Consider the following 15,173-nt stretch of genomic DNA (forward strand, 5'->3'; position numbering starts at 1 on the left):
TAAACCAATGATAGGCATAAAAATAAAAACAAATAAAAATGTAAACCATCATACCAATCTGACTTTTTGATCAGTAGTCTGTACTGGCTATGGCATTGTCTCTTACAGGAACTCAGTAGACCCAGGACATCCTCCCCTCATGTTAGGCACACCTCACATTTAATTTGGTTCGAGGACCATCAAATCATACTTAAGAGGATCAACCCCAGTCTTGTCATTCATTGTCTCCATTTTAGCAAAAAGTCAAGTGTGGTGCAGCAGGCAGATGGCTCTTGACTTTTCCTGAGTGTCCTTCACAAGTGTTCTTGTCCTGCTCTTATGCTGCACAAAGGCTGGGTAGGAGTTGAACCATGGCTTTTGTTCATCTCCCTATAGGCCGTGCTATGTTACAAGGGATTGGAGGGATCTATCTATCTATCTATCTATCTATCTATCTATCTATCTATCTATCTGATTTATTTATTCTGTATGCAATGTTCTGCCTGTATGTGTGCCTGCTCATCAGAAGAGAGCACCAGATTTCATCAAAGATGGCTGTGAGCCACCATGTGGTTGATGGGAATTGAACTCATGACCTCTGGAAGAGCAAACAGTGCTCTTAACCTCTGAGCCATCTCTCCCCAGTCCCTGGAGGGCAGTCTTTAGGCTGTGGGTTTGTGAAAATTAAGCCTTCATCTGACCTTCAGTGGGATTCATTATAGGATCATCAGGAAGGAATATCTTGTTGATTCTCACTGCATCCCCTGAGAACGTGCTACCGACTTCCTTATGCTATATTATCCAGTGTCATAATCTATGCTGTGTGTGCTTATTGCTCATTGATTTGATTTTTTTGGTCGGGGCGGGGGGGGGGGGGGGGAGAGGGAGCAGAGAAACCTTGCTTGCTTTTGTCAATTGATGGATTTTTTAAAAATGTTGCTGTAAATCTTGGTACACAGTTGGTGTTTAGTAAATATTTGTTAAATGACTCAGCCATGTGGACAATACAACAGGATGATCATGAGTTTGAGGCCAACCTTAGCAACAGAGTGTTTCTCTTTGCTTGTTCTTTGCTCTCCTCTGAAATCATCATATTCAGGAAGCTTCTTCATAGACACTGGTGGTTTTTGGACACTATGTCCAAGCCTCATGCCTGAAACATGATGATGCCCTTTGATGTGTAATAGTACAATTCCTTAATTTAGTTTATTTTGTTGATACCAGTCCTGTCTGATGACCAAAGACCATGTCCAACACTTCTTTTTCAGTCAATCACATAGCTAGAACTATGTACAGTACAAAGCAGTTGGTTAGTAAGTGTCTAGTGATTAAACAGAACCCAGGTTATGGAGCTTGATGACCATATGATGGATGATTCACTCCTGAATTAATCAGTGGTCTGTGAGTAATTCAAAATATATTTAAACTTCAGAAAGACTCTTAAAAATTGGCTTGATGGAATGAATGATTTGTTCATTTCCCCTATTCACCAGGTTGCAAAAAAGAATCAGGTAAAAGGCATTATTGAAGGAAAGTGACCACAGGCACCTGTCTGGCACAGGATGACTAGTGGTGTCTTTTGTATTTTCCATTCTCTCTATCTTGCAGACACTTGTGTGCTTTAGTCTCTTTGGTATGTCCAAGAGAATGAGATTTTAAAGAGGGTAGGTAGCATGATCGCCATCAGTGACATGTTCCATGGCCTCGAGATGTGCAGGGAACTTTTCCTCTCCCCTTGCTCTGACCCACCTCCAGTTCTTTTACCATCACTGGCTATTGTCATCAACCTTCTCTTTATTACAAATTATGGAAGGAGGTCTTGATATATTTGCTTATTAGCTTTTTCGATTACTGATGATGACTTGATTTTTTTCTTCTGCATTGTGCATACAAGTCAAATTTTCAGAATAGATCTCAACAAGTTGTTTTCCTATATCCTGGAAGGACATTGCAGGCCATCATTGACAGTGGGCTTTAAATCTTACTGCCCTCACCAAGCCAACATCTGACAGGCGATTTCTTATAGGTGAAAAATAGGTCATCATGTAAAGGGATGGAGGGAGGAAGCCACAGGCATTACTAAGGCAAACTGCCCTGTCAGCATGGGCCAGAAAGATAGATGATAACTTGTGGGCAAAGAAACTATTCTATTTGTCTATTTGTTTGGAGATGCTAGAGGATGAGCTCTGGATTTCCTTTTGAGGTCTACCACTGAGCCATATCCCAGCCCTATGCTAATGAAGTCTAGGCAGGTATTCTACTACTACTGAACCACATCACCAACCATTACTGGTACACTGTAAGTAAGAACTCTATGGCCGAGCTATGCCTTTAGCCCCAACTCCACTTGGATGTTCAGCCCTTGTGATCCCTCTATCACTGATATTTCCTTTATTCAGAAGGCCCCATCTTTTCCTCTTCTTCAGCCCCATCACTTCTTTGAGGTTGACTAATTTGCTAGTGTGGCTCATAGAACTCAGTGATGCACTTATTTACATTTTCGGGCTTATTATATTATTAAAATATGGGACGTATACCACATGCAAGAAATGCAGTGTGCAAGGACAGCTGTGATCTTGGGTGTGAACCCTCCTCTTGCTGCAGTTCCTGCACCTTCTGTCTCCACTGGGTTTTAGGTCCCTGTTCACGAGACTAGTCTGGCACTGGGGACCCAGTGGTTTATGAAGTGTTGGTGTTAGTGTGCAAAGTTTAAGTCTGCTTTGGTTTTTTGTTTTGTTTTATTTTGCTTTTGTTTGTTTTGGGATTTCTTTGTTAGTATTTTGTTTTTGTTTTGTTCTTTGTTTTTTTGAGACAGGGTTTCTCTGTGTTGCTCTGGCTATCCTAGAATTCACTTTGTAGACCAGGCTCCATCTCACAGAGATCTGCCAGTCTCTGCCTCCCAAGTGCCGAGATTAAAGGCTGTACCATCACTTCTTGGCTCTTGGAACTGCTTTGTAAAGAAACTGGAATGCCACCTTATGACCTAAGGCCAAAAGGAAAGATTTTTAAACTTAATGGGATGCTTTAAGACAAACTTTTATAGGATACAAAGATATTTAGCCAAGCAAAAATAAAAACATACACCAGTAATCCCAGCATGAGCTAAGGTGGAGGGATCATAAGCTTGAGGTCAGCCTGGGTTACACAGCAAGGGCTTGTTCCCCAAAACAAACAAGCAAGCAAAGAAACAAAAAACTAAAAAAAAAGGAAAATAAAATATGATTAGTAGGCCTTGAGAGCAGGACCAGCAATGATAGTCCTTAAACCCTGGCATCTCTGCTACCACCACAAGCCCTGAGCTGTGAGAGTCCCTGTACATGGTAGAAAGCAACACCAACTGCCAGTGGCTAATCCAGTGCCTACTAGAGAAGCTGGGTCATGTGAGCTGCACTTGTGGAGTTAATGAAGACTTCAAAGCCTAGGCTCAGTCTACAGATGAGTATGACATAGCACTGTGGCCTGGTGCAGCCTCTCTGGCAATGACTCAGCCACTGAATAATTTGCCATGTTTGTGATCATCTTAGAACTACCTCTATTCATATTTATTTGTTCTCTCACTTGTCCCGTCCAGCAGGACCAGTAATTACAGGGTGGTGAGGGGAGCCATACCTGAGAGATGGGACGGGAAAGAAAGAGGCAAGACCAAGTAGCGTTCCTATCAAGGTCCGTTTATTGAATCAAAAGCAAAAGCTTATATGGGGTGGAGGCAGCAACTAAGCAGTAGGGGGCGGAGGCGCCGAGAATGTCTCCAGATGATACCAACAGGGGAACATCCTGTGGTTTATCTTGGAACAATTTCTATCTTATCTTAGCTAACTATCTCCTGGAAAGTCCCGAGCTAACCTGCTAAACAACATCTGCAGAGGCTGAAAGGAGGAAGTTGTGCAGAGGCTGAAAGGAGGAAGTTGTGCAGAGGCTGAAAGGAGGAAGTTTAGCTTTGGAATGGGCATCAGTATCTTTCCATAGCCAGTAGACTCTTTTAGCCTTGAATCCTGGCTGGCCCTGAACACTCGCTGACTTCACTTTTTCTGCAGCTTTGTTTCTCTAATGAAGCTTTAGAATGTAAAGTTTTGGCCCTAACAGGGTTTTCTACGTGTATGAAATAGATCATTAATGTCATTTTCAGTGTGAGTCAAGCTACATTCTCATTTAGCTGGCACCTAGCTCTGAGAGTATGAGAGCTACAAGTCTGAAACCATGATGAGAAAAGGAGACAACTGCAAACCCCAAATTCTTCAATAGATAAGGCTTTGTGAGCTAAACCACTGAAATGGGGAATTTGGCAAGAGGACAAGTCCCAGCCTATGGGAGAAGAGGACAGGAATGTCTAGCAACCAAAGGACTTTAAAATAAACACACCAGTTTTTGTGTTTTCTTTATGCTGCTGCATATACAATTTCCTTTATATAGAATTGTAATTTAAAATGGCTTAATTCACACTAGTCTTTTATTTATCACATAAGGAAATTGAAATAACATGTAAAATGTGGAGAAACAACAACAACGGCAGCAATAAAAATACAGTCCAATAACTCACTCAGAATTTCACCACTGTGAAAATGCAGTGCCACTACAGCTATTTACCCTTCCTTCTCCTCCTACTACACTTTCTCCTCCTTACTCTAAGGGTCCAAAAATCTGAGGGAAGACCCAAGACTCAAATAGTATGTAAATACAAAGAATGTTTATTCTGCAGAAACAACCTGGATGCAGGGGTCACCCCAACCATCCATACAAAATGGCTGTGACCACAAAGAGGAGCTCGCAGGCTCTTTTAAAGGCTTCTAGAGGAATCCTATCTATGACTATGTGACTCTAACTGGGATTGTCTAGTGCCAGGGGAGGCTACCTGACTCCAGCTGGGATTGGCTGGTGTCTGTGAAGGCTATATGACTCTAACCATGTGCCTTTTAGCAATGTCTGACTCTCTCATCCCCTCCTTGAGTATTGTTCCATCTCAATCCTTGAGTGGGGTTTATTGGGCTGATATTGGGATTGTAACACCATGAGTTCAACAGTAGAGATACGTTTGGGCTCACTCTGGCCCTTCACTTACTCCTTCTCCTGGGATCTCTCATTTAAACAGATTGAGTTACCAAATTGAGGCCAAGAAGAAATAACTTGGGAGAGATATGACTGAAGAGAATTTGAAAATTTTATTTAGTATAAAGAAGCAACATTTATTGTGGAAACAGTAAATAAATAGACAAAGAAAGTAGGAAAAATAGAAATATTAGAAGTTACAATCACAAGATAACATAACATAACAGGACTAGGTATGTCAGGCCCAGGCTTCACCTCCAGTACCCACAAGGCAGAAAAAGGACAATCCAAAAGCAACAACAACAAAAATCCTCACGTCTATTGTTAGTTCAGTGCGCACTGGTGTGTACTTGTGATCAAAGCCAGCGGGGTTTACATGACAAGATCCTGAGTGGGTAGGGGTAGGGTGGGTTCAGATTTCTGCCCCTGAGGGAATTCCAAGGATAAAAAGCTGTGCTGTGGAATTCCCACCCACCAAGAAGGATGCTGGGAAGGCTGAGGGAAGAACAAAGGCCACTCACTGTTCTGGCAGGCACTCAGGGGAGAGCACATCTTTCACTCTGAAAAGAGACATTGTTGTTGTTGTTTGTTTGTTTTTTTTTAAATGTGTTTGATGAAAAATAAGCAGACTCAAGAAGAATGGGTAATGAAGCAAACTGAGTTTATTGTGTTTGCCAGACTAACATGATTAATAGCACTTCGAATTTTCATAAGAAGGTGTTTGGCAATGGAAAAAAAAAAGGCATCTTAAGTACACATGTACAATATAAAAATATATTTGTAGTAACACACCTGTGGGCATAGGTGTGAGGAATAATGCAGGGTTGCCCAATATCACACTCAGTTCTTATTTGCAGTGTTTGTAACTACTTCTATAGGCTCAGAATAGTTGAAAATAAAAGTTTGAGGAAGTCTATTTTTGATAGACTCTAAAGCTATTTTGTGGCAAAACTCAAATATGGTGAGCATAATGTGTAATTTATTCTCCTTAGGAGAACATTGTAGGTCCTCATATCCCATTTACATGCACAGCAATATCATTTGTCTTGATTATGGGGAGTGGAGAAGGAGTGATTGGCATGCCTCTGAATGCACTAAAAGCTCTGCGGACAGACAGTTCTAAAGCCAGCCGCAGGCGTGAACAATGGTGTGCGTTCCAATAATCAATAGCAAATGACCCATGAATTCGAGCTGCTTTCTTAGAGAGCTCATAATGGGTTTTATTCCTTTCCTTTCCAGCTCATTAACAATCCGTGTTTGAAAATAGGTCTGAAACTGGGTGGCTCTTTCCTAAGAAGGAGCTGCATTTGTGTGTCTACGTGCTAAATGTCAGCACTGGGCCCCATGCAGGGTGTCTGGAAGCTCCTGAGGGTGACAGTGGGTTCCTATGCCATATCTAGCCCTCCTGTGTGAACACACCTAACAGAGTACTTAGAAGCAAGTGAATTTATCTCCAATGCTTAGCAATCAAGATTTCACATAAAAAAGAAAATCAGACTTAAGGTTTCTTTGGAAAAATATGGAAATCTGGCCACCTTGGGTCTGCGTTTTACCAGGTTCAGAGTGACCTTTTTTTTTATTTTTTATTTATTTTTTATTTTTTATTTTCTGCTGCTCAGCTTGCCCACCCCCTCCCCCACCACACCCGCTGCCCCACGTCCTAGATTCTGTGGTACTTAGTCTTGGGAACATTCCTCCATCTCTATCAGCTTTTCCCTTCGATTCCATTTAGTCCCATTCCACCGCTAATACCATCCTATTGCTATGGGCAGAGTTTTGCTTCCTCCAAATTCCCACGTGGCAAATTAGAACATGACAGTTTTTTTTTTTACTTACCACCAGGCTTCATGTTTATGTAAGGAAACTGGAAATTATCAGAAAGCACTGCTATTATTCTTATAGTGGTGTGTAAAATGCTCCAGAATCTGAAGAGGGAGAGAGATTGGGGCCAGGGAGGTTCTGGTCCCAGCCTGGTTCTTCTTCAATTCCAGAAGAAGTCCTAAAAGTTATTGCCACCTTTTCCTCTTCTTTGCTCACTGTTACTCTCTTTTCTGGCCAAGGTGAAGCTCAGAGGTCCTCATGGTGCTCAGCAGAGTGTAACTGGACTTCCCCAGCCTAGTCTCTCTGATGAAGATCTCATGCCCTGGGGCTGGTGCTGGGCAGCAGAGATACCTCACTTTTGCTGCCCGGAAAGAGGATATGTTCCATCACTTGGGAGGTTAACTGCTTTTGAATCTTCTGCTTGTCTGCTTGGGAAATAGTCTGCCTGTAGAGGCAGAGGGGTCTGATGAAGCCTAACCCTTTCTCCTACATGGAGACCTTTAAGGCTACTAGAGGGAAGAGAAAGCCCACTGAACTCTGTTTTTGAGAACTTGGCTTTGTTCCAAGACATTTTTGTCTCTGGGCCCAGATAGTTCTTGCTCAGCCAGGGGTAGGGCTGAGAGTAGGAATGTGAAAAGCCCACCTTATGATTCTGACTGTCTTCTCAGCTGAGTGGTTTTTGTTTTTGTTTGTTTTTTTTTTTGTTCTTTTCTGCTTTAAAATTAGGTAGAGGAAAGTCTTAACTAGTAGTTACATATTACATATTCTGTTGCCTAGTTTTCTGGGTCTTTATGACACGATAAAAAAAACTTAACAAATAAATGCAGGAGAATAAAGAAGTGAACTGAAATAGGAGGAATTAGGTGATGAGAAGAGAGAGAAATGGGGAAACAGAAAAGCACAATTTAAAAAAATGACAAGAGACAGTAGGAATGAGAAGGAGAGAGAAGAGGAAAACAATGAATAAATGAATGAATGAGCAGAGTGAGAAGGGAAGAATGAGCGGATGAGTCATTATAAATAAATAAATCACAGGGAAAGAGAACTGATTTCTGTCTGTTTCAATTCAGCCCTGCATGCTAGTTAGTCTCCATGGTGATGGGACATAGTAATGGCAGTTGGGATAGCTGACTTCCTGGAGCAAAGCGGTCCAGGCACAGGTTAAGGTAGGTATGGTGGGATGGCAGTCTCTGTACTTGTTCCATCTTTGTCCTCAAAGGCAGGAATCAACTCTGAGAAGACCTCCTCTGGCCGCCTTGGTTAGGGATGCTGCTAAATTGGGCAAATATTGTCTCTTGTGTTTTCCCCGGGTCCCTGAGTCTGTCACTCCCATAGTTCAGCCCATTCTGGTACCAAACTATTTTCTATGGCTGTAAACTGCTTTTGGGGAGTGTTAGCTCAGTAGTCCTTTGAGGAAAAACAATAAACTTGTTCTCTAAATAATGTATGTTAATATAAGAGTTAAAATACCCAGAACTAACAAATTGTATCGAAATACAATTTTCAGTATATTAAAAGGGCAATAGAGTAACACATGCTTCTTCATGAATACATTGTAATGGTGGCCCTAACAGGCATCATCATTGTAAGACAATGAATGTGGTACCATCTTCACCAGCATTACAGATACCATTATGCAAAAGAGTTACAAGTTAGTAAATACAAACACAAAACAAAACAAAATAAAAAACAATAACAACAACAACAACAAACAAACCCCTTCCATCCAGATTCACCGTCTTTGAGCTCTAGTGATGACCCCCATGGGATACCTTTGAACTTACATTAAGCATTCTTTCTGTGTCCACACCACATGTCTTGTTCTCCTTTCTTTTCTAACTTTGCCTCAATTTCCTGGGCTTCTGGAAGTTTTCCTGTGACTATGTTAAATACCTTGTAAATCTGGTTTTTACAAGCATTGTCTCTGCTGCCTGTAATGCTCTTCCATCCCTTTACTGGACACTTCACCCCTTTGCTCACTTCATCAGAGTAGCCTTCACTAGAATCACTAAGGAGAGATTCTTCCTTTTTTGCTTGCTTTGTATAGTGCCTCCCTTTCATATTACTTGTAGTTTATCACTAAGAATCAATCACAGAAGCTCACAGAGAACCACTGATCCACCCAAGAAGCTGCTAAGCCCCACAAAGACTGGGCCTATTTTATGAACCCAGAGTGGAAACACCAATTACTCAGTAATAATGAATGTAGAATGGATGAGTGAATACATGGCATATTTAAACTTCACCTAATAAATCAGCCTTTGTACTTTTAACACTTGGCCGTGTGCCCGATATGTGGTGGGTGTGGGAGTATAGTGACACGAGGTTGAAGGTTGCGGTGAAACTCAGCCTGGCCAGTAAACCTTGCCAAGACATTGTCCAGCTCTTGGATGGCCTTTCTTGGGTAGCAGCAAACCTCACATGGCATTCTTTTAGTTTGGTTTCTACATTGAAAGCAGCTGATTTCAGAGATGAGTTTTAAGCACTTGGTTGTGATGAATCCCTGGACTTGGTCGCCATCAGAGCCATCTCTTGTTGGATTTGGTGTCTTGATGAGGACTTGATCACTCCTGTTCACTTCCTTTTACTTTATTTCTGACTTTAAATCTTCATTGACTGTTGTTATGTGCATCCGTGTGTGTGTGTGTGTGTGTGTGTGTGTGTGTGTGTGTGTGTGTGTGTGTGTGTGTACTACATTGTCCATGTGGAGGTCAGAGGGCAATCCTGTTAAGCTGATGCTCTTCTTTTATGTGAGTTCCAGGAATTGAACTCAGGTTGTCATATTTGCTCTGCAAGTTTATACAGTGAACCATCTTTCCAGCCCTGTTTCTGAATTCTTTTGATTTATAAGCAACTGTGGCTGCTGACACTTTGCTTCCATTTCATGACCATTACTATCTCCAGACGATGAGACAGAGGTACCATGGAGGTGACAGGAGGGCCCTGATCCTGTACAAAGAAACGAGGCAAAAATGAGCAGCAGAGAAGGCCATGTCCTGGCCTTTTTCTACCCAGGGTGGCCTGCTGCTTTCTAACAGCAGCTTGACCTTCCCTCACCAAGAAAAAAAGCCAAACTCATGAAATTAAGACAGAAGTCTAATATTCATGAAGTCTGATTGCTTATAAGTGGATAGTTTCTTAAAATATAAGGTGCCAGAATTGAAAAAACTTTTGACAAATATGCATGTTTACAGGCCAAACAGGGTCGTCTACTTGTTGAATAATTCCTCATGAAGATGTGGAGTGGCTAGCTATAGCTGGTTCACCATCAGACATGGGAACTGGGTGAGCTGAGACCATCAGGCTATAATTAGCCTGTGGCGTATAGCCTACATGAAACCCTTTCAGGTCCTGGTGACTCAAAAGAAGGATGGGCTTTATTCAGAATCACTGGAAACTCCTAAATTATTATTTACTTCAAGTTTGAACCACTTTCGATAAGTGCTAATTAAGGAATCTACAAAGCCTGCTGAGAGCTGATTAGGTACCTGGTGGAATTTAGAGTTCTTCCTCATAATGGCAAATAAACTGGATATCATTAAATAAAGCATGGCAGAATAGAACTTGACTATCCCTAACCCTTAGTTTGAATTTAGCCAAGGGTGTGCACATATGCCTAGTGTGTGGGGGCATGTGCGTGCGTGTGTGTATGTGTGTGTGTGTGTGTGTGTGTGTGTGTGTGTGTGTGTGTGTTGTGTGTGTGGTGTGTCTCTTATCTATTTAAGGTTTTTTAGAGGAAGCACCAAGAAAATATATTTAAACTAATCATTTGCCCTCAGTACTTTCTCTTATGTAACCAAAGGTATTCTACAAAAATCCTTTCTATCAACTAGAAATGCATTTCGTTTGACCAAAGGAGAGTTTAATCCACCAACTCTGAGTTAATTTCCTCTTTAGATATCTGTAAATAAGGTTTCTTAAAGTAACTACCTCACTTTCTCCTAAATTAGTAGCTATCAACCTGTGGGATATGTGGTGAGTTGAACTACCCTTTCACAGGTCTGGCCTAAGACCATTGGAAAACACAGGTATTTACACTATGACTCACAACAGTAGCAAGTTGCAGTTAAGAAATACCAATGAAAAAATTTATGGTTGGGGGTCATCATAACAAGAGGAACTATATTAAAGTGTAGCAGTATTAGGAAGGTTGATAACCACTGACCTAAACGTTTGCTTCCATACTTCCTTCCTTTCTTCCTCCCTTCCTTTTTTGTTTTTTTTTTTGTTTTTTTGTTTGTTTTTTTTGTTTTGTTTTGTTTTGTTTTTGTTGGGACAGGCTTTCTCTGTGTATCCTTGGTTGTTCTGGAACAGAATTAGCTCTGTAGACCAGGCTGGCCTTAAACTCAGAGAGCCACCTTGCTTTACATCCTGAGTGCTGGGATTGTCAGTGTGCACCACCACGTAAAGCCAAAAATACTTTTTTTGTAAAGTACTCTTTGGCCAATCGTGAAGAGATTGACAGCTTCCACTGCGAAGTGCAAAAATCAGAGCGACTCCCATTCTTTTCACTCTTGATGGAAAGGAAGTGGTAGATAGAAGTAGCAAGGAGGATGCCAAACTACACAGAGGAAGACAGATCTCTAGGCATTCCATTTTCTTCTTTCTCATAGCCTCCTGTATAGTTGTCTCTTACCAATTAATCCTGAAAGGGGAGATTCAATGTTCTGTAAATCCATCTTTGTCATGCCCATTTTCTTAAAGCAAAGCCCCTTCAGGACTAAACTCTGAACTCTCCAAATCCTTTGCCCTTTTATCATCACGTGACCACCACCCTCATCACCTCCATCCAGCATCTTTGTTGTTTAATGGTGCTTTTGCCCAGGCTTTCACCCTTCTGTGTAGAACCAGGCTAAGGACTTTGCCCTTGAAGGCTTTGCTTCTATTTTCTGGCCTCCATTCTCCATTGACCATGTTCAGTCCTAGATGCTAATTACCCCAGAATCTGTCTAGAGAATCTCTGGTATAGAGACAACTTTATAGGGCTTGGTTTTTATTTTTGCTTGTTCTGAGAAGTAAATCGATGTCAGAGAGAGCTACAGGAGAAAAGCACAACAATTCACTCAGTGCAGTGGTTCTCCACCTTCCTAATTCTGCAATCCTTTAATAGGGCTCATCATGTTATGGTGACCCCCTCCCACAACCACAAAATTATTTCCATTGCTACTTCATAAAGGTTATTTTGCTACTATTAAGAATCATAGTGTAAATAATTGATATGAAGGATATTTGCTATGTGACCACTGCTGAGTTAGTGCTTATTTTATGGGACCCAAAAGACTTTACAGGGGACTTCCTCTAAGTGCTGAGAGTAATAATGAAAAGTGGCAGGGCTTGGGCTTCAGGGGGAAGACAAAGTTTTGTCTAACAGGATCTGTGTACACAGGTTTCTCTTGAACTCTGCTTCCCATCTTTGTTGGCAAGAACAACAGATTTCACATACCCATATCCTGTTTCTAAGATAAACGAAGCGTACAGTGATCTTGCACCTGCTTTTTGCTTTTTTTTTCTTCCTTTTTAAATGATTTTTAAATTCAAAACAGTCAACATGCTAGAGTAGTATATTTTGGGATGGCATGTTATGATTTCCAATATCGAGCAACCATTTATTCATGCTTAGGGTCACAGCTCTCTAGACAGAACATTCCCCAGAACACACCAGTAGCTAAAAAGTTGAAGTTATCACTATATTCAGCAAGGGAGAATATTCACCACCAGTGAGGTAATTCCACAAGAGACTGTTAGAAATAAAAGAGAATAAAACCCTTATTGTTAATGTTTGCATTTTGGTGGTTTGGAATAAAATTTAAGGCAGCATGTATTCTGGCCTGAACACTGACAGAGGATGCTTTCTGGATGGGCTTCTTACTAACTCTGACTGGCTGAGAGGGAACACTAGAATAAGGGCCGAGAGCTGCTCTGGGTTTTGTAGTTGCAGCTGTTCATTTCAGCCAGTGGAGAAGGTTAGGTGTTATGTGATTTTCCTTTTGGATCCAGTCAGATGCTATTGCTATGAGAAATTGGGTGGGTGTCACATGAGAGCCTGTGGCTTCTCTTTGAGCACCACACTGCTCCCAGATGTCAAGAACCCACATTTTTGTATGCCATGCACCTTATATCTTATGTCACAGCCCTTTCCACTGCATTTTCCCCTCCCAATTCTGCTGGGTCTCCAAGAGGAGGGTATATCACTTTGTTTTCTATCAAAGTGATAAACATTATGGCCAAAAGTAGCTCAGAGGGAAAAGAATTGTTTCATTGTATACTTCCACATTATATGCCAACATTGAGGGAACTTAGAGCAGGAAGTCAGGGCAGCAGTCTGGGGGCATGAACTGAAGCGGAGGCCGAGTGGGAGTGTTGCTTCTTGGTTTGCTCTCTAAGGGTACTTGTCTTGGTTTCTTATATAATCCAGGCCACTTGCCCAGGGTTGTCACCACCCACAATGGGTTGGACCCTCCCACATCAATCATCAATCTAGAAAATGTACCACGGGCTTGACTCCAGCCCACTCTGACGGGGGCATTTTCTCAAGTTCTCTCTTTCACGATGACTCTGTCTTAGGCCAAGTTGGTAAGAACTAGTGAGCACACAGAGCTCAGCCTGATCCACACCTACCTCCTCGCAGTGCTTCTTCTTAAAAGCAGATACAATCTAGTAATGTACACTTATAATCCCAGCACTAGGGACACTGAGACAGGAGGTTTGCAGGGTTAGTGCCAGCTTGGCCTACAAAGTGTGATTGTGAAAAACAAAACAAAACAAAAACAAAACAAAACACAACACAACAAAACAACACAAAACAAAAAAACCCAAAACCAAAGTGTGATCATGTGTTAAAATTAAGTTAATCAGGCATACATGGTGGTACACAGCTTTAATCCCAGCACTCGGAAAATAGATTTCTGAGTTTGAGGTTGGCCTGGTCTACAGAGTGTGTTACAGGATGGCCAGGACTACACAGAGAAACCCTGTCTTAAGAAACTGGAAAACAAAAATAAAAACAAAACACAATAAAGGGTTAATTGTACAATGAAGTCTGAAGATGGATGACAAAGACTTTCGGGGGTAAGACCCTTACTTTTCTAAACTGCCTGTGGCCCCTCGTTGCTTACTATTGATTTGAGTGGAGTCTTTGCTTGCCACATTTCTGCTCCTTGCTTTTCTGTCTGTTAAGCAGGACTGAAGGATCTGTCAGCATTTGTTCCTGTGCTTTTGTCCAGCATGCCCACCGCAAGTCCTTAGTGATAACCCATGGCAGAGGGCTGTGACCATCTTACCACAGGCTTCTCCTTAGAGCTTTGCAAGCATTATGTGGTCCATTTGCAGCAATAATGTGAAATTTATCTTTCTGGGAAATGTAAGACTTACTTGAGGACAACAGTTAACAGTGACAATCTTTATGTCCAATATTTTCCCAGAGAGAGTGGAAAAAGAAGATTGCTAAATGTTTAGTGAGTATTAAAGGGCTTTTGGGCCCATAAAGCAGTTTAAGACAATATAGTGAGCTGTTTCTATGGGATTAAGTGAACGACTGCGTAGATATACTGCAGGAAGAGGCATGAAGCTGGACCAGCTTACCGAGTTCCTCTGACCAGCTTCCACTTTCCCAGACACATAGTTGACACCCGGCTCAGAGTTTTCTCCCCAACATACACACACAGGAGGCATAGTCAATCAGGTGTGGGGCAGGGCATGTTTTCAGGCTGATTACAGAGTGGAACTCTGACCTAGAGTCCAAGACCCCTAGGTATGCTCTAGTCATGACAAAGATATGTACAACCCCAAACTTCTATCGTTTGCCTCTGAAGAATCCCCAAGAAGCACACCTCTGTCCTTCCATAGCTCTTGTTCAAGTCTTTGGTGTTAGATTGACAGCTCTAAGGCCCAAACTCTACTATTGTGTTTGACCTTTTTCCATACCTAGAGAAAAGCAATACTGAGGGAATATCTATTGCAGGGCTGACCCAGAGAATGACCAGATGGAGGGAAACAAATCTATAAGCTCCTGATTTCTTGGCTGAGTTGGAGATATGGGTCTTCCTAGAGTCTAATGTCCCCCAGGGTAGTGGCATGCAAGGATTTTCTCTGGAAGCCTGAGCTACTAGCTTAGAACAATCAGGGATACTGAGCTATGGGAAATCCTTTTCTAAGACAGAAGGAAAGTTATCCTTACAATAAAATGACACAAGGACTGAAAGAAGATCTGTAGAAATATTTAGTTTCTATAGGCCAGGGCTAATGGACAGGAAGAAGCAGAGGTGGTTGATGCAGGTTAACCTTTTTCTTTATAGGAGGTGTGAGTTGGATGGTGAGGTGTAGGGGCCTGG

This window comes from Acomys minous (genome assembly GCF_964271855.1).
Source record: "Acomys minous genome assembly, chromosome: 2".
NCBI lineage: Eukaryota > Metazoa > Chordata > Mammalia > Rodentia > Muridae > Acomys > Acomys minous.